This window comes from Camelus ferus, chromosome 6 (genome assembly GCF_009834535.1).
Source record: "Camelus ferus isolate YT-003-E chromosome 6, BCGSAC_Cfer_1.0, whole genome shotgun sequence".
NCBI lineage: Eukaryota > Metazoa > Chordata > Mammalia > Artiodactyla > Camelidae > Camelus > Camelus ferus.
In genome coordinates this window covers 12,781,613-12,803,027 of record NC_045701.1, presented here as the reverse complement: position 1 = coordinate 12,803,027, position 21,415 = coordinate 12,781,613, and the positions used below count along the sequence as shown (strand labels likewise).

At 37.7% G+C, this 21,415-nt stretch overlaps 1 protein-coding gene across 1 annotated transcript in view; it reads left to right on the top strand.

Moving 5' to 3' along the window:
- The window catches only part of UNC13C (unc-13 homolog C), a 638,789-nt gene that overhangs the window by 51,919 nt on the left and 565,455 nt on the right, over positions 1–21,415 (top strand). Inside the window, exon 7 of the mRNA XM_032481154.1 lies at positions 14,162–14,265. The gene's annotated coding sequence lies outside the window, so the exon portion shown is untranslated. The remainder of the gene's footprint in view (positions 1–14,161; positions 14,266–21,415) is intronic.

Genomic DNA, 21,415 nt, shown 5'->3' with positions numbered 1-21,415 from the left:
TATTTCTCTTACATTTTAGAAGTATAAATATGCATAGAGTTCATGTTCATGGTTTATTTTCATCTTCAGAAGGGTGATACATTGATTAGAATAAGTACCCAACAAGACTCAGTCATAATTGCATGATTCGTACTATAATTTTATGCCATAGATATATTTTATTTGAGATTGAAATATTAAGAAGTTTTTATATGCATTTAGAAATATATCTGGGTAATGCTGTTTAGTATTTTGACTGCTTAACATTTAATTACTGAAAATTGTTAACTTTGATTTTTTTCCTCAGTTGAGTGTTGTAAATGAGCACATACATTCACAGAACAATAAAGCTAGTTACTCTGCATTCATTAAAGCAGTTAATGAACACAGTAAAACAAACTAGAACAAAAAAGTACCCTATGTAGTCTTTATAATAGTTTGATACTTAAAATTTTTGATATTTAAAATATTTGAATATTTAAAAATGAATGAAGTTGTGTGGCATGTAGGAAATTATCTGTACAGTTATTGATTGCACTTGCCAGATAAAATTGTTTCTTTTCAAACTTCTTTTCAGTCCAGACTTAACATGTTACCCCAACTGCATCACAAAATCAAACTGTAAACACAAATGGATGTTCTGAGCCACTTGCTCCCAGATTTTTAAATTTCACAGACTGGTGAAATTAAAAGGAAAACAAATGAAGAGGTTGGCCCAGGTTTGTTAGTATTTCCCATTGCCAGTGAGAGCATTCAACAGAACAAAACAAAATTTGCAATTATCATTATTTCATATAAGAAAGGATATATAACCCCCCCCCCAAAAAAGGCAAAAGGAAGGTATATCTTTTATAGAAGAAGTCTTTGAGAAGAACAGTTTGCAAGACAAATTATCTCTCTCAAATTTTTTTTTCATTTTTCATGCTATGAACTTCCAATCTCATGTTCAGTAAACTCCATCTAAATGCGTATCCAGGGAACACAATTCTTGGCTGTTACCCAGGCCCTGCTTTTATCTTCCTGGCCAGATTCTTGGCTCCATACCTCATTTCTGATACCTGTTTGTGATGTCTTTTCATTGCATAGTCCTTATGATATCAGTTCTGGACTAGGGGACCTAGGTTTTATTTAAAGGTTTTGGGTTATGCGCACTCTCTTGGCTTTGTCATTCACTGCTGTTTAGGTGAGAACCTCTGTGCTACCCTCTTTGCTACTTTTTGCTATTTCTACCCTCTCTGCTAGTAGTAGCAGCTACTACTGTGCTACTGATCTCCACCCGAGCGGTGATAGTCCCGGCTTTGATTATAAATTCAGGCTTGTTCCTCCCCACTTGAATCAAATCTCCATTCTGCTCGTTATATCAGCACTGTGCATATTCTCTTCCTGAATATTAATGATCCCTCTTTGCTCATGACCTTTAAAAAAAGAATTTATTTTGTTCATTTGTATGATAATAGTTGTCTACTTGTCTTACATTTCAAAGATGTGTGGGACTTTTATTACTTAAAAAAATAACTTACTAAGGTGAACTTTACAAGATAATGATTCACAAAATTTCAAAATGAAAGAAGGCTATTTCGAGGCTCCTCCAGCGGGTGGCTTAGAGTTAGAGGGAACTTTAGAGGCCATTGTTCCACCATTCCACTCCCGAATTAAATGGTCATCCAGCCTCTAACTGGATACTTCTAGTCATGAGGAGATAATCGCCACAGAAGTCTGGGCATCATCACTGGAATTTTCTCTTCTAGAACAACCTGTAATCTGTATGTCTATATCTTTTTCTGTTAATAGTGCTTTAATAATTTGAAGATAGCTGTTAAGTGCCCCAGGGGGACTCTCTAGGTTAAATATTCCTAGTCCTTTCAACCGTTTACTTTTCATATGACATATTTTTCAGATCTTTAATCTTTTAGACTTAATTTTCCTTGATATATCAACTATCTTAACAGCATTCCGATTCTCATTGACTCCCAAAGCTGGACACAGTGTCACTGAAAAAAGAGTCTTACAGAACAGAGAATAGTGGACTGTTTTCTTCTGGATCATCTGGACAACTTACTCCTTAATAGTGTGTAAGACTGGGTTAGAGTCTTAAAGGTGTCCTTATGAGTTTTGTGATCAACTAAAATCCTAAATTCAGTCTTTGCTGCAGAAACAGGTTCTTTCTAACCAGTTTTTGTACATTTGGATTTCTGGACCCAAATTTGGGGCTTCAGATTTATCTTTGTTAAAATTAACCTTGACAGTACATTTTAGCATTCACTGTGAGATAGAGATGCTTCACATTATAGATGGAGGTCATTTTGAATGTGAATTTTATTTATAATATTGTATATTCTTCCCATTTCCTATTATTTATACATTCAGTTCAGTTTTAAAAATAAATCTGTCAGTGATAAACATTAAAATGGACCTGTACTCTATATTTGAGACCTCTCATCAAGTTTCTACTTTGTCATTAATTCTTATTATTTGGGTATAGTTGTCTAAAAGCCATGAATCCAAGTAAGTGTATTATATTATTCAGACCATGCTTTTATACAAGGATGTAATTGGAAACTTTACTGCTTGCAGTCTAAAAGATAATGGTTTCTAAATAGCCATCTCAAACATAAAATGATCCAATTCAATGATTTTTGCATATACTATTTTTGTTTTTTAAAGGTTCATTGGACTTTTTTTCTATTATAATTAAAATGTAGTATCTTTATAAAAAATCTGTTTTTATTCTGGGTTCCTAGAAAGCAGAGCCTGCAGCAGCAAAGTGTTGCTGCCTAAAGAGATGCAAACCTGTGTGCAGTGAGATAGAGGAAAAAAGAGAAGAGAGGCAAAGAAAGACATGAAACACAGTGAGCTGGAAACAGACCCAGCAGGTTGCTCAGTGGGCGTGCTCACTTGGTGTTCCACTCTTCCCAGGGGATTGTAAAAGGGAATCTGGTGAGGGCTCTCTTTCAGGATTGCAGATGGCTGCCTTCTTGCTGTGTCTTCACGTGGCAGAGAGAGATTGAGTGCTCTAGAGCTAGCTCTCTGGTGTCTTCTGATAAGGGCAGTAATCCCATCATGAAGGGCTCACCTTCATGACCTCATCTATACCTAATTACCTCCCAAAGGCCCCATCTCCAGTTATCATCACATTGGGGCTTAAGGCCTCAACATATGAATTTAGGGGACACAATTCAGTTTATAGCATCCACACCTGTCCACCACCCAAGTTCATTCTTCTCACATGCAAAATGCATGCATTCCATCCCAACAGCTCCCAAACTTTTGACTCATTCTAGCGTCAACTCTAAAGTCTCAAGGCCAACATCTCATCTAAATATCATCTAAAACAGATAAGGCTGAAATTCAATATGCAGTTCATCCTGAGGCAAAATTCTTCTCCAACTATGAACTTGTGAAACCAGACAAGTTATATACATCCAAAATATGATGATGGACAGGCACAGGGTAAATATTCCCATTTGAAAACGTAGAAATTGGAACGAAGAACAGGGTGACAGGTCCCAAGGCCAGTCCAAAACCTAGCGAGGCAAATTCCATTCAATTTTAAGTCTCAAGAATAATTCTCTGTGGTTTGATGCTCTACCTTCCAAGCCCAATGGGGTGGCAGTGTTTTGGCTGCTACCATGGCTCTTTGGGGGAAGCCCTGTCCCTTTGGCTCAATATTGGGCAGGAAACAATAGGAAAAATACACATTGCTAATTGTGTAAATCAGTGCAATCTTTCAAAAGAGCAGCTTTGCAATGCAAATCAAAAGCCATACAATTTTGCATATCCTTTGATGCAGTAATTCAATTCTGACTATTTGTAATAATGATATTTTTATAGTTGTACAAAATATTTCAATACAAAAATGTGTATTACAGTTTGTCTATTATAATTTAAAAAGTAGAAATTTCAAATGCCAACAACCAGAGATAGATGTAGTCATTTAATAGACTAGTATGCAGCCAAGAGGAGTGACAATTAATATCATTATTCAGTCCATTTAATGCCATATAAAAGATTCAAGGTAAAAGATATTAATAAAGCAAGTTACCAAGTAACATTCCAATTATGGTAGATGCTATGTGAACCACAGCTGTACACCTTCACCCTCACTGTTTGGGTGTATGCTTGCTGTACTTCTCATTGCCGGCGTCTACTTCTTTTGCTTGAGTTTTCTTTGTCCATGTGCTTAGCAGGCCAGAAGTGCTGAAGAATTACACCCCTAGATGAGCATTGACCCAGTAATTGATGGAGTTCATGTATAAACAGTCCAGGTCACTCACCCCTTTGTTGAGATAACTTTGCGGCCCATGTTTCATTCTGACAGTGGGAGTCAGAATTCCTCCTTGGAATCAGCTCCAGGTCCCCACAGTGGTTGCTTCCTGGGTAAATCCACTTCGCTGGCTGCTTTCCCTTTTCTGCCTCACTTTCCTACCTCGATTTCTTGACATCATCGCTCAAATGAACTACTTCCACTTGGATCCTTGTCTTCTAGGGAAATCCAACCTAAAACACAAATTGAGATGTAATTTCAATGAAAAATGACATTTATGTCTATATAAAATGGACTAGAAATATGTACACTGAATTAACAATATTGATTATTCCTGGGGATGGTGAGATTATAGGTGGCTATTTCTTCCTCTTTACTTATTTGCATTATCTTTAGTGAAACTGGGAGAAGGAAAAAAGGAATAATTTATTTTAAAGTGGAAAAATTAACAAACGCTGTCTCCCTGTTCACTTTCTCAATCTCAGTCTCATTTCAGTCCCTTCAGAGGAAAGCTACTTAATATGAGTTCCATTGATTTATAGTGCAAAGACTTGTTAGTGTAATTATATAATGGCTTTCAGTCAAAGGAATATTAAAGGTAATGTAGGCTTCAAGCAGTTCTTGTAGCAAGCAAACTTCAGTCTTAAACTTTCACCCTTCTCTCTGCCTTGACTACAGCTTTAAATGTTTCAGAGCTAAGAAATACTCTTTTTCACCAAAAGAGGATTGATCTGCAGAATTTTAGGTATAGACATCCTGAAGAATACCTTCTTCCTAGATTACATTATGTATTACAAAGTAATCCTGATTCCTTCCAGATGAGAAGATATCAGACCTTATGATGGGTTTCAGAAATGGTCATTTTCACAAAAGCTTAAAGGGCACTTGTTTAACTGTCAGTGCAATTCTATTCACTAGAGATGACAGAGAAAAGTAAATTCTTTAGATAAATTGTTGAGTCTATGAAATGTATAGTAAGGAGGATAGGGCATTGAACCAAGAATCAGGAGACCTGAATTCATAGCCTTGGACCAGCTACTGACCTATTTGTTCAGATGTGGGTGTGGTGAACTTCAGGCAGAGAGAAAAGGATGAACAAATTAAAGGAATGGGTTCATGTCTACTGGGAACAGACAAGTTACATAATGAATAAAGTGGTCAAACTTGGACCACCTTTTGTTTTTCTACATTTAGTAAAGTCATGGGTATTGAGAAATAGGTTTTTACTCCAAGGAAAGCAATGGTGGTGGTGTGACTTGTGAGTTGCAAACACACTTGGCCTCCGTTATGAAGGTGTGGTGGGAACTGCAGCCTGTGGTGATAGTGCAGTCTGCTAGGGATACCATGTTAAATATCACAGACTGGGGGCTTAAATGACAGGAACTATTTTCTCCCCATTTCTGCAGGCTAGAAGTCCAAGATCAAGGCTTCAGCAGGTGTGGTTTCTCCTGAGTCTCTCTTCTTGTCTTGCAGATGACCACCTTCTCATTGTTTCCCTGTGCACATTCCCCTGATGTCTCTTCCTCTTCTAACTAGGACACCAGTCCTATTGTGTTAGGACCCCATTAGGACCCCATCTCAGTGAACTCATTGTAACTTAATCCCCTCTTTAAGGATCTTATCTCCCAATAAAGTTGCATTCTGAAATACTAAGGGTTAGTATTTCAACTTAGGAATTTTGAGGGGACACAGTTCAGCCCATAACAGTGACTTAGGTAGGAAGGTGGGAGAATGATAAAGGCTCAGGTTTTGAGAACTACTGAACTCCGTATTTAATGATCCATTAGAATCTGTTTTCAATCTCAGCTTATATTTTTCTTGATACAGCTTTGAAAATATGTATCTAAAATTATATTTCTATTTATCTCTTTATTCTGAATTATAAACATAGAAATTTGCTAAAACTTGGCTCCACTTAAACGTAAGTTGACTATGAAACATTCAGACACAAAAGATTTTTTACATATTACAGCAAAATAAAAATGTCAATAAATCCCCCAAAGTATAAATCCTGAATCTACAAAGCAGTAGTCAAAAAAATCAATGACTAAAGGATGGTAAAAACAAAACAGAGCAAAGGAAGACAGTAAAATAACCACATGAAATCATTTTTAAAAAGAAACTCTGTATAAAACTCAGGTTAAAAAGGCGAGTAAAAACTGTGTTGTTAACAAGGGTAGTGGAAAAAAAAAACTTTTCAATTGTTATTCTTCAGTATTCTGAAATCATAATGTTACTATATCATAGTTGTAATAATAAATTAATATTTATTGGTAAATGGCAGTGAAGACAAACATATTCAACCTTTATATTCTTTTTTGAAAGAAAAAAATTCAGAATATATGGGCTATACATTCCATCTTAGAAGGTAGATAGATTGCAGTACTAAAAAAATAAGAATAAAGAAATTAATGAAGAGCAAAAATTAATGAAATGGAAATTAAAAAATATTGTCAGAGCTGTTTCTTTGAAAAGACTATATTGACAGCACAAATGTGCAACCTTAGTAATGAGGAGGTATTTATTTAGATAATGAATCACTTAATCATTTAAAATGAGTACCAACTATACATTTATAACAACAAATTTGAAAATGTAAAAGATATGAATAAAATTACTGAAAAAAATAGCAACTTGTATTCAGAAATAGGTAGAAACTATAAAGAAAGAGAATCAAAGAGCTCACTATGCTCCTTCACCCCTGACTCATAGGCACAGGATCCAAATGTTTGGACAGTAAATCCAATCCAAACTTTAAGGACAAAAAATTGAGATATTTAAGCTATTGTAAAGCATAAAGATATATAAATTAGCAATTCATGGTGTGGCAGTGGTGTGTAAAGTTCCACTAAAAAAGACCTTTGCAGACTTATTTCATAAATTAGCATAAAAGCAAAAATATTAAAAACAGCCATCTAATATCCTGTAGGAGAATATTAAAATAACACTGCCCTATTTCACAAATGCAGAGATAGTTCAATATTTGGAAATCTGTTGAAGTAATTCACTGCCTCAGTAATTAAGGAAAGAAAGTATATGGTAGATGCTAGAAAGGCCATTTGATGAAACTCAACATCTATTTCTGGGGAACATCGTTAGTAACTTGGAAATTAAAAGAAGTATGCTTAATTTGAAAGGTTTCTCTGTTTTTTCTTAAATCAGCAATTAACAGCAGAAATCATACTCATGGAAAAGCTCTAAAAGAATTCCCAGTAAATTTAGGAAAAAGAACGCTGTCTACTCTCATTACCATTAGTCAACATTAGACTGGAGATCAAAGCGTACAAATGTGCAGTTACAGAAGAAATACAAATTAATAAACATGAGAAAATATGCTGATCTGTCATGCTAATAGGAATGAAAACTAAAACTTCTAAAAAAAATACAGTTTTACCTACTGGATAAAACATAAATAATGTCTGATTTTGATGAAATTGCTCCCATCCCCAGGCCCTTCTTATGCCTTCGGAGGTGTCCACATCCTGCCCCCTCTTTCTCTGTGTGCCCACTTTTCTACAGATTAATGAAAATTACTTTTCGACTAGTCTTTACTAATCCCAAAGGCTCGAGGCATCCACTGAGTCAGTGAATTTCTCCTCTGGAAAAAAAAAACTCTGCAGATGGGCATGAGTTTTTGAGAGAAAGGTGAGCTGGGGTGAGGGGAGAGCTCTGGTCCTGTGGGTCGTGGTGTTCTTTTCCTGAAGTATCTAAGAATAAACACACCTTGCCACTGGGAAGATGGATTTCCTTCCTGCCCATTAACTTGATGTGTATCCTATTTCCTGTAAAATAATAATCCTTACATTATTTTGTGAAGATGTGCTCTTTCCCTCCTTGTTCAAGGTTATATTTCAAATCTTTTATCACATTAATCTGTCTGAATAGAAAATTACCGGGTTGTTGTTCTCTAATACCCAGAACCTTCCAGTGACCACCTGACTGGATTTGCAGGCAGACAGGGTGGGGTGGAGGACACTTCAGTGCACTCCCACCTCACTAGCAACTGGAAAGCAGTTGTGTTATATGCTTGAATTGATCAGCAAAAACCAGCCAGGTCCTGTTCAAACTGGTAGTCTCTGGTTCTTGACAACAAAAAGGCTAAGTTAAATGAAGAAAGTCAGTCCCTCTGAAAATCAGTCCCCAAGTTACCTTTCTTAGATCTGGAGGCTGAATGCTGGGCTTGTGTTAACTGTGCTGCAGGGGTCAGGATAGCCTGCCCAGCCTGCTCCATCAGGGTCTTTATCTCTGCTTGATGTATGAGGTCTGAAGCTTGGGAAGGTGCCCTGTCCACAAAAAATCATGTATCTCATCTTGTTTAAACCACAGGCAGTTAGGATTGTTGATTTTGCTCTTGGCCAAACCATAAAGAGCTAAAAATGACCCACCTGCTGTGGAGGGATGAAAATAAGTTAAATTCTAAGCTAGAGACTTCATTCCATTACTCAGTGGGGTGGAAAAGCTCTTTGAGGTTTTCTGTAGAGATTTCAGTAAGGGCCAGACTTAAAAACAAGAATAATCTTAAGGACAGAAAGCTAACTGATAGTCCAACATTTTGAATAGGAGACGGACAGAGATCCTGGATCAGGGAGGGTCTGGGATTTGGAGGTACAATGTTTAGGGCCTCATTTTTAAGACCAGCAGTCCCTGCAGTCACATAGGATGGCTACCTGGGGGTGGCAAACCTTTGCAGTCATGAGGTGGCAAATGCCCCTTGCTTCAAGGCCCTGTGACTACCAGGTGAGATATCACATACCTCCTGAGCTACCTAAAAGCAAGTTTCATGCACTGGCATGAACATTCATGACTTTGTTTTCTTTAGAGAGCATCTCTTGAGTAGAAGAAAATCATTAATATTTTCCTCCACAATGTTCTGCATTGCTCCATAAAAAAGGGAATCCTTAGAAACTCCCTTGTGGGCTGACTCATTTTCCTTTTAACGTTAGAATATATTTCTAGTCTCCTTGAAAGCAGTTCATTAATAATATCTGGAGGTTCCTGTAGTTTTGTTCCAAATACTGTTTCTCGCAATGTCCCTGTTACATAGGATCAAATCCTTTGGGTTCCTCATTATCCCTATACAATATAGTTTCATCTAAATCTTTCTCCTTCAGTAGAACATTGGAAATATTTTATGTCTTAGGTTTACCAAGACTCACCCACCAGAAATGCTTTTTTCCCCTACTTTTCTCCTCTCCTTCAAGCAGTTAATTTCTATTTTTATGTAATATTAACATGCACTGAATATTTCTAGCTCCTGTCTCCTGATATGTAGCCTTCCTTTGTCTGTAACGACACAACTCCTGAATTTTAGCCACACATCCTTTTCACCTTTGTTTCTTCTTTCCCCCAGTAGCTGGAGTGGAGTTGGCCTGGGCCCTTTGGGTGAGGTCATCATCTCAATGATGGCAGACCAACCAGGTTAGAGAGTCCTTGGCTATCTAGCTTCCCTTCCTAGGACTGCTTACATCTGGGTTTTTTTGTTTTTGTTTTTGTTTTTTGTTTTAATTCACTCTGTCTTATTTAAGCCATGGGGATTTGTAGATTCTGTTACAGCAAGTGAGTCTACGTCCTAACTAATACAAGCATCTAATATGTGCCAGGTACTAGTTGAGCGCTTTCTGTGCACTCTCACATTGAATTTGCATAACCTCCAAGGAGGGTCTTGTGCTTATTACCATTTTACAAATGAGTAAACCAAGAGGTTTACAGGTTTGGCTGAGGTCACACAGCTAGTGTGTGAGAGAACTAGAGTCACCAGGCCATACGTCTGCTCAAGGAGGACTCCATCCCTTCTTTTCATTCCTCATGTTTGATTAAGACCAAGGCCTGCACATCACTCATGACCACAGTGCTGTAATCTATTCCTTCCTCTCCAGCCCTGCTCCCCAAGCCATCCTTATTCCCCCTCACTGTTTTCCCAGCTGCCAGTCATAGTGTCCTCTAATTCTAATTCATTCTCATTTAGCCTACAGAGTTACTTGTCCCCCTGAATAAATTTGCTGCATGTTGCCCTTGAATTTCTTGTCAAATTATTTTACAAAGGCCTTTATTTATGATATGGCTCTTGGAATGTATTTCCTTTCTTTTTCTTTTCTTTTGCAGTTGTAAAATATAATGTTATTTTTTTAATTTAATTTTTGTGTTGAAGTATAGTTGATTTACAATATTGTATTAGTTTCAAGTATATAGCATAGCGATTCAGTATTTTTACAGATTATACTCCATTGTGTTATTACAAGATAAAGGCTATAGTTCTGTGCTGTACGATACATCCTGGCTGCTTATCTATTTTATATATAGTTTGTAGCTCTTAACCCCATACCCCTAACTTGCCCCTCCCCACGGGAAACCGCTAGTTTATTTTCTATATCCATGAGTCTGTTTCTGTTTTGCTCTGTGCATTCATTTGTATTATTTACTTTTGCCCCGCTATTCCTGCCAACCCCTCCCCTCCCTGCATTCTCCAGGCTCCAGTGATACTTAATTGAACTTCCACGCTCGTGTCGTGTTTTGCCGTGTTTATTCTTGCGTTGGAGTTTTCGTACAAGCAAGGAAGGTTACCCCTCCATCCCCTCTGGCCGACTTCTTCTTCTGATTCAGCTTCTGTCTGAGTCTTGAGGAGCATTCCCTGACTCTCCAAGTCTTTGCTGACTGATCACTTCCCTAGCAACCTCTGCTCATTTATATCAGGTTTAATATTCTGTTTTTATGTCTTTGATGTGTTCCTGATAAAGCTATGAGCTCCGGGAGGGCAGGTCTTTGTTTATTGCTGTATTCCAGTTAAGAGCACAGTGCCTGGCACCAAATCGGCGTTTAACAAATATACTTTGAATGAGCATGTGGGTGAAATTGGGAGGGGGCAGCGGATGCCCATGAGACTCTCTAGACCTTAGTTCGGGTCTGAACTTTTGACTTCCAGAAATTGGAAGTACTGGTAACTTGTGGCTTCTGCATGCTTACATAGCATCGTGACTGAAACCAGGTGATACGTCAAGCCTGTTAGCAATGGAAGGCATTAGGGTTAGGACAGTGACGATTAGGGTGGTGAATGCTTGTGTTTTAACTCTTCAACTTGTGGTTATGTATCCCCCCCCCCAAAACATCTGGAAAGGGAAAAAAAGTCTCTGCTACTGGTTTCTACAGCTGGTGGCACTGGGAGTGTTCATGCAGTGGGTGTATGGAGTGGGTGAAGCCATTTAACTCTAGGCCCACATAATGACCTTTTATGCTAAATAATCTTTCCTGTTCAAGATAAAATATCTTTCTTTCTGTAGCCTGACGTGCTTCATATGATCTGAATTATTCATGAGTGTTTCCAGCTTCTGCTTATGTGTGCATTTTCAAGTTCAATATGCATGGACATCTTGGCATAATGTGATGCTAAACTCACTCATTAATACATTGGAGTCTGTTTTCGTAATTCAATAGAAAGTTAAAGCCTTTAGGTTCAAGTACTGAAACTTCCATTGAGTTTCAATGAGGCACCTTCTTAACTGAGCCCTTCTCAAAATTGAACTTTTCAATTGCAATACTATGTTTTAAAATGAAGGCTTGAAGCTTTGACTCAAGAGTATGTTTATCTTTGTAGGAATGGTGAACAGGCCTGGCAATTCAGCTGCCCCATGTTATTTACGACATTATATGACCAGAATGTTAAGATATTACAAAGATGCTATAGATGTGGATTGATTTCTTCTATAAAAAGCCTCATGTCTCATAGTGCTCACAGAGTAAAGTCAAATGGCAAGAGCAGAGACTGCTGTCAATGTCAGGGCTTTCTGCTTCAAATAGTTTTTTGTTCTAAATGGCAAGTCTGGCCAAGCTTATGTTTTTTTTTGTTGTTGTTTTTTAAATAAAATATGGGAAACAAAGTGGGTTTAGGCTATTACAATTACTCATTCATCTGTCTCATCCTAGAAGCATGTTTTACTATATCTTCAGTTTTGTGTGTGTGTAACTACAAAAACAATATACTAATGGTAAAAACAAAACAACAAACAAATTCAGAGGTAAGATAAAGGAGGCTTCCTGTGATTAGGAAGAGATAAGCACTGTTACCCACTCCACCATTTGATGTCTAGTGGAATGGATGGATGGATGGATGGAGAGAGAGAGATAAATGGAATTCTTGGTGCTTTGAGCAAAAGAGTAAACGGTATTTCTGTAAGTCCAACTATGGCATATATATTCTTCAGGAATCATTGAAGCGATTTATTTCAGGTTTGAATGTTGTCTTGGTTGAAGATCCAACAACTTCAGAGCGGGATGTGTCTTACCTCTGTGGCTACTGAAGGACTGCTCACGCACTAGAGTATAGATATCAGACTGCTAAATCCTTCTGTGCAATAATTTAAATCAGTGGTTGAGTTAGCCTTGTGGATAACTTACTGGATCCCAGAGATTCTGGAAGTGATTTCTGTGGATAATTTAGGAAAATGTCAAGATAAGTTCTCTCTCGGATCATATAGTAACAATGCCTAAAAGTCCAGGTTAAATAAGTGGCTTTAAGATAATTACTGATTTTGATTAGATGAATCATGCAAAAATGTTTCATGTTCTGCAGGTTGTTTATAGCAGAGCTAGAACTGACACCTGCTCTCTTCTACCTCACCCCCACCCCCACCCCGATGTCTCCTGCCCCATCTGTCCCTTTGGTGCCATGTTCCCTCACTGAGGGTGAGAAGAAGCTCTTAGGATCACAGGCTCAGAAAAGACAGCATCTCGTTCAGGGAGGTTTCTGCTCTGAATTTCATAGGATTGCCTAGGGTTCATCCAGCTTGAAACCTAAGTCAATATTCATAGAAATTAAAGAGAAAGGACTTGACTTCCTCAGGGACTAGGACAGGTGATAGAGAGAGGCTAACATGTTTGCAGGGAGAGAGAGAGAGGAAGAAGGAAGAGGAGGGGAGGGAAAAGGAGAGAAGGAGATAGAGGAGGAGTTTGTTCTCTATGTCTGTGAATCTGTTTCTGCTTTGTAAATAAGCTCATTTGTGCCATTAAAATTTTTTTTCACATATGCTTGTACATTTTGATTGTCTTGTAAAAGAAGCATAATAAAAAGTAAAAGAAAAATATTTTAGCAAAAAAAAATTCCTCCATGATTTTAAATAGAATTAATTTTTATCAAATGTGTGTGTGTAAATAGCATTTATGTTAATGTGTATTTACAGTCTCTGCCAGTAAATAATGAACTTGGTGCTTGTGCTTGTAGCTCTCTCAAGTCTCTCTGTGACTTTTTTTGAATTTATATCCTGATTCTTTTTTAAACAAAAATATTATATAAAGGCCATGTACTATAACATATAAGGTATGATAAAAATTTGAATATATTATTATGCTGCAGGTGTGTTTGCACATGTGTAATTTTTCTCTGTTTTGAAGCAACACGTTTTATCAAGGATGACTGGTATTTTTGTTTAAAGCATGTAGTTACTCTACTGAAGTAAAATGGGCAAGTACTGTGCCCACTTTACAGATATGAGATGGTAATCCTTCAAGATTAAATGGTTAAGAAGAGGTGAGGCTGGAATTAAAATTCAGCCCCTCTGAGAGATTTTTCAATGCTCTCCCTTGTATACATTTTTTTTTACTTATCTTTTTTTAGTTTTTGGTATAACCACCCAAAGAGAGGACCAGGACCAAAGCCAAGAACAGAAAGGGTTTGCAAACGGCATAGTGAGAACTCTAGATGAAGAATAATTTTACTCAGATCTGAGAACTAGAAAGCTGGCTGAAAAACTGTATTATAAAAAATCGAAGAAACTGGATGGCAGATCAGTGTTTATCCAGAGTAAACTTTATTGACCAATTACTTAAATTTCAAAGAAGTTAATTTGTGTTCTAGCAGCTTAGCAATTGTTTTTTTGAAGAGCTGAAGAAATAGCCTAGTAATGTTTGAACCCCACGTTTGGTTTACAGAGAGGATGGTGTGCAGTGCTTTGGTGACAGCTTCAAAGGACTTTAGCTTCAAGAAGCTTCTTTGAGATCAGCTGGGGGCTCTCCTGGGACCAAATCCTGATCAGGTAACCCAGTCTTCTCTTGGAATGAGATTTCTAACAGGAATTAACCATTATCTTCTCTTTAAAAGCAAACTGTGTTATCCTCCTTTCTTTACGGAAATTATCACAAAAGAAGGGCTTGAGAGAGATTTGTTTAGCTTAAGACATTGCAGTAGATAATAAAATAAGACGTGGGTGATTGCTCACTGTCCCCTCCAAAACTTTTGCTTCTCACTCTCCTTAGACAATACCCAAGTGGGTTTTAGGATAACACTGGCTTGGCTTAATGTTCATGGATAAAAGAAGGAGCCTGTGAGTCAGTCTAAATTTGGATGGCGATAAAGAAATATATCAAGAGAGAAAAGGAACTTGGGGCTGAATTGGAAGTGGAATAGGAAAGAAGCAATCCTTCCCCTGTATCGCCCCAAGTGATGTTGGCCTTGTCAAATGCATCATAGCTTGAGTCAAGTTGCTGCGGTGTTTGGACTATATATAGCAAGAAATAAGCCCATTCATTAAGGGCTGCTTTGACTTCTCTAAGCCGGTTGGAAAAGTTGAGAGAGAGAGAGAGAGAGAAACGGAGAGGGAGGGGGAGAGAGAGAGAGACAGAGAGACAGAGACAGAGTGTGTGTGTGTGTTTGTAAATTTAAATCTAGTTGGTTCTGTTTGTTTTGCTCTGTGAAGAAGGACAAATGGAACTTATGAGTGTCTGAGTTTTTCTGAGCCTCCAAGTTGCCATGCTGGTTGGAGGGATAGCTGCTTAGCCACCTTTCCTTGGTTAAGGAATGCAGGGGTTGAAAATTGCATCTAAGTCTGTGAAAGGTACCTTATCCCTATCCCATTGTCAAAGTGGTCATTTTAAATATCTTAAAGTTAAAAAGCTTTATTATGTAATGGGGCCATAGCTTTTGATGTGAAGACATTTGCCATCAAATCCATGTACATTTTAAAGAAGCTTTGCTCAGCCATATATCACTTTCAGCCACTTTAAGCCAGATTAACATGAAGGAGAGGAATGGAATGAGCATCCTTCAGAGAATGAACAGTCGTCAACCTCGATCCCCTTCCCAGTCTCAGTTTAATTATCCAGTGCTGGGCGTCTGACTTAAACCGCCACTCAGAGCTTTTAACCACCTGACTGGGAAGATCTTTAGTCAGTTTTCTCTTCTTGTGGAAATTGTGTTTGAAAGTTTGATTTTGTCACTTGCAGTCAGAGTCCTGATCAATACATGTATCCATTTTGGGAGTATTAAGAGGGCTTATGTTCTCAAAAATCTTTCAGTGGCTTCCAACAAGTGGATTATTCCTACATTAGAATAATAACAACAACAACAGTAATAGTAATTAGAATGGATTATTCATTACATAAAACCATAAAGGATCATGCTAAAATGCAAATATTATTGAAAATCATCCATCCAGCCTCTACTCTGTGATCCCTTTGACTCTAACTATATTTCTGTTATCTTATCAGCAACTTCTTTGAGTCTTGATAGAAAAGTCACCACAGGTCACAGTATGAAGGAAAAGAAAGGCCAGAAACAAACATCATAGGAGGCAGAGATAATACATTTTTGGTTTGAAGATGCCCAGAGTATGCGTGGTTGTGGGGAGTCAACGTCAGTAAAAAGGATGTAAATCATACTAAGCTCTGAGGGTTCTGTGAAGATTAATTGGAATTATCCACTTAAGATGTTGGATATGGTCCCTAAATTCTTATTGTCTGATCAGCAAATGTTAGCTATTGCTCATATAGTAAAAGTATGAAAATATTAAAACATAATTGAATATGTTTTTGATTTGTGAGCTACTTCAAAATTTTCAAATATTCCATGGCTGTTAGATATTTTATTGCACAGTTTTATATAAACTAATGGTATTATCCTTGAAATTTGCAAGTCTAAAAATTATTTTATAGTACTTATAATAATTTTGTACATACTGAGGTTTTCATATTGTAATCTTTAGTCATGATACTTCATGTGACTCAGCATCATTATTTCTATTTGTGTTTGTGTGTCTGTGTATAACTAATTTTATAATCTATCAGACATAAATGTCTCATGATGCAAAGTCAGAATTATTCATATTGGTTAAGTCTTGATGACTTGTATGGCCCTTTGAAAAAAGACATTTCAACACTTTTTTTCACACTTCAGCACTTTTCTACCATTTGGTAGGATAGCAGAGCTAATTGAAACATAATTTACATTTATTTTAAGTGGATTTGCTGGTGATGACCCACTCTCTTCCCAAAACTTTGTCAAGTCCATATACCAAAAAAACAGTTTTGGTGGGGAGGTGAGTATAATAATATTCCTGAGGTTGTGATTTATGAGTTGGCATGCTCTCTACGGAGGTTATTAAGGATTAAATAGTTGGACAGCCTTTGGAATAATACCATTCTCCACTGGTGATTATGTTGCTTTAAAGAAATATAGACACTTCTGATCATCTTTTTTAATATCCAGTTAATCTGGGAAGAGCTACAACATATCTAAGAAGAGCAATCTTGCAGGAAAATATGTAATCAAGAGCCAGCAATTGACTTTTTTTAAATTTAAAATATCACAAATTTATTATCTTACATAGATGACCTTGGAAAAGGGCAAAGCAGCTGGTGGTGGATGTGGGTCTCAGGCTGTAACCTTGGGAGCCTCAAAAATGGAAAATTGGTTTCTTTTCACTTCTGACATCAAACATCATTGCTGTTTGCTTTGCAATAGTTCCCCTTGACATCAGTCATAGCCCTGCGAGGGCTGACAACTAGAACACATTTCTCAGGTTTTTGGGTAGAGTCTCAAGCAAAATACAATTCTTAAAAGATAACTGTCTTTGTTGCATCAAATTCAAGAGTTACTTTAATTTTCTTAACCCAAAAGGAGGGAGCCAAATGCCATTTCAGGTCTATCACAGGTCCTCTTGTAGAAATGTTGGTAAAGCAGTTAAATGCACAAATGACAGAAATGATAGATATTGGTTCCATTATTGCTATTTTATGCAGACAGAATATGTTTTCTCAAGATTAGATTTTTACGACAGATTTTTTTTTTAGTCATAATACAGAACTGTTATTTGCCAAAGAAGTTATATTTGTTTTTGGCTGTGGCAGAAATCTCAGAGGAAGAATTCCCAGGCTCCGTTTTACTTTTAAGAAGTACATAAACCTGAAGAGTACATTTTTTCTTTCAAAACAGGTTTTGTTTTGACTTTGAAAGCCTCAGACTTCCATAAAACATTATAATATTTGGAATAATTGTGTAAAATATTTCAGGGTATTGGTATTTATCTTTTTTTTTTTCATAATTCTGTGCAAAAAATCCTAGGGAAAGTCTGAGGATAGATTTATTGAATTTTCTCTCTATTGTTTCCAGTTTTCTAAGTTGTCTTGATGCAGAGGTCTGGAGGAAACACTTTGGGTCCTGTTCACAGCTGAGCTGGGTGTCCATGAGGCCAGTCAAGACCATCATTGCTCTTACAATGGTTAATAACAGAGGATAGCACAGAGCTTAAGGCAGGAAGGGATGGTCCAAATCAACTACATAATCCTGTCCTTTTTTCAGGAAACTGAGGGGCAGGGAGACAAAGGGACCTGTCAAGGTCATGTGATCGCTAGTGTCAGACCTGGGATCCAGGCAGACTTGCTCTCATATTCTCAGTCATTTCCCAGGATCCTTTTACTTCATTCTGGACTTGCTTCCATTCCATTCCTTCTAACTGGTCCCTGGCTTTGACCAGGCCACAGTTTTGGCCTCAGTCCTGCCATTTTGTTATATTGTCTGAATGGGATTTCCCCACCTGGAGCCTTGGCACCCCCTGAGTGGTTTTGACTTGGACGGAGCCCTCCAGAGGTTTTATTTCCAGACAACCCTGAGGACTCCCTCTCCACCTGTTGGCATTTATCACTGCTGCTGCTGTCCTGCTCCCAACATGACCACAATGCATTCAGCCCCTCCTCTCTGTCAGGCATTGTGCTTAGCACCTTCCAAAAAAAACAAGCTCATGAACTCCACACAACAGCTCTTGAAGGTGGGTATTTTACCACCTGGCAGTAGAGGAAATCAAAGCTCAGAGAAGTTAAACCATGTCCTCATCTTAGATTGCTGAGTGTCAGCTGAGGTTAAAACTCAGGAATGTCCAAATCCCATTCTCTTTACACAACACCCTTCAGTCCTAGTGTGAACTGCTTAAAGCTTGAATTTTAGTAATAAATCATTGTAAATTGCACTGCTTGGGCACTCCAGTTCCCACTGATTTGCTCTGTCAAATATCTGTAACACATGAGTCTTCCCTCTTTGGGCTCATCTGCTAGGTGCTAGGACGTCCCTGCTTGATGTGTTTCAGACTCTGTGTTTGGAATTCTGTTGTTTTCTGGATGTGGGAATGGGAACCGTTAAATATCACTCTATTGGCTGAAATAGTCACTCCTTTTGGCTGAAACAGTAACTTCCTGATTGAAACTCCAGCTAGAAACAGACCCACCAATGGCAAGATCATATAATGCCCTGGTACCTTTGATGTAACAAACATTCCCATCGTCTTCCCTACTCCCATTTCTGTAGCTCAAGGGACAAATTCCCTGTTAAATCATCTCACATTCACTGTCATGGTCAGAAGAAGTCAATTGTAGCCTTTGTTCCAATAGCTGCCAAAGGTATTGGTGTCTTGTTAGCTAAAATGAGTTGCATCTACCCACCTTGCCTTACCTTGTTGGCGGCTCCTTAGATAGAAAAATACTTAGAATGTGCTCAAGTGGCAGCCTTACATTATGTATTTCCTGGTAGGATGCTTCATTGCAAGAATGGAAAAATAGTCATTAATTGAGTCTTACTATATGCATATAAATAAGCTAAAAATGTTCCAATGTATCACTTCAATTTCTCCCCACAGTAATTGTGTGAAGTATGGAATTTTATTCTCATTTTAGAGAGACATTAAATCACTTATTCAAAATCACACAATTAGAAATGGGTGCTGTTGGCATTTGAATCTAGGTGAGACGGACTCTGTATATCACTAGGCTACCTCTGAAGACTCCAGAGTCCTGGGGACCCGGCCTCTGTCATTCTGTCTGTCATTACTCTCATCCTATGAGAGTTAGACAGGGACCCTGGCTTCAGAAATTCTAATCAGAATCTTCACTTACCTTTGAATTCTTTTATCCCTGTTTATCAAAGAGTGGTGATTTACATTACTCTGAATTAAAAATCTGTAGCTTCCTATAGTTTCCATTTTTTTCACTGTACTCAGTGGCTGGACATGTTTTTGGTGAAGAACGATGCTCCCTGCTGTGGCGAGCCCCTGGTGTGTGTGGGAGCTGACACTTCTCCATTGGCACAGAGCCAGTAGCTTCTTCCTGGTTTGATGAAAAACCAAGGTAATACCTGTTTTATCTATGTGCTGAGTCCCAAGGGGAAAAAATCCAGCTGACTAATTCTTCTTTCTTTGAATTGGTAGCTCCAAACCTGACTTGAAAGAGAATTCTAATTCAAACTATTGTGCTCTCTCAGCCTCTCTCCTCCTCCCCTCCCGACTCCCTCCTGCTTTCCTCCCCTATGGCTAGTTCTACCCAGACCTCAGGCCCACACGGCCAGTGTGCTCCCAGTCTTCTTTTTAAAAGACATTTCTTTCTATGAAGCTGAAGATAAACTATATAATATTTATATTTACATATATATAAATAATCCAGGTCACCTTTGTAAACTTGGATTTCTTTTTCTGAAAAGCAAGGTTAGACTGAAAATATTACAGGATTCAATATGTTTCTCAAGCTGGTTAAAATAATTGAATCTTAATGAACAGTTTATTAACTCTGTGTAAAATTTCAGCAGTGGCCTCACCAGCCACAAGGTACCACCTCTGTCCACAAGTGTGAGGCAGGGATTTGTTGCCATTCCTCTCAGTTTCTATCAGTGCAGAGCATCCTTCTGTCCACTTCCTGTTCATGGACATCCCATTCTCTTGACAATCCCTTTATTTGTTTCTCAGTCACCTATTGGTTCTCTTTGCTTATACCCTCAGGGGCTGGCCAGGAGCTTCTGCTCCAGACTTCCCCTGACTGACTCCCTGCCTAAAGCTGGTCCTGACCAAGCTTGTTGCAGATTTCACCAACCTTACTCAGTTTAACCAATGTTTGTTTAGTGCTGGCAATATGCAAGCCTGCGTTGGTTGCTGCGTTTCCATTCTAGGAATACAACCTCACTCAGGAGAAAGTTTTGTAGAAAGAAAACCTAAAGTAATTTTATTAATCCTTCTCCCCTTTTGAAGGTCTTTTATATTTTTCTCAATAACCAAATAAAAATAACCTAAAAGATAGGCTTTCTTCTATATTATTAAGAATCTTGATAAGAAAATATGTATATGTATGACATGTGACTTATATAGTTTAAGGCTTACAAAAAGAAGAAATACAGTTATCTGCTGGGTTCTACATTTTGTACATTGTTTTCAAGAGTATCCATGTCTCAGTCATGAGGATTAGAATTCTAAAAAACTTCCATTTTGTGTTTAGAGAATTTGATAAGACATTAAAAAAAACAGTTGGATAATTGAGGTTACATATGAATTATGAACATATTTATTAATATAATTTATGGTCCTTTAAAGTAATACAGTAAAGACAGCATATTAAATAAAGAGGAAGTCAATAGTTTACATATCTTAAATTAGTAGTAATGGGTAATAAACCATTCCTTGCTCAAAGAAACCTGCTTTAGGATTTTACTCCTCCAAGTTTTAAATGAGATACTTACTAACTTGTTTAGCTTTGTTGTTTATAATATGCGATTATTCTCCTGTACTGGTATTTTTCTAAAAGCTGTGGAGTGGAATTGTTGACTCTTGCCTTCTGGGTCCCACAGTGATTCCAGAAACACAGAGTAATAAATGACTAAGATGAAACAAATAAATAAAACATTTGGAATTCTTTAGCACAGCTAAGTAAGCATCTCTCAACCCTGATACATTATTCACTCCTAGGTCTTTTACTGACCACTTTAGGCCAAAGCACATAGTGGAAGCTCTTCTTTCATGTCTCTTTCTTCTCTCCTAAAAGATCCTTAAACAGAATTTTAAAGCTCAGGGTTACTGTCCCTCAGATTTCTTAATGTCTCATTGGCAGTATTACATCCCCTCCCCCCCCATTCAGTTCAATGTCACTTCTTATATGAAAACA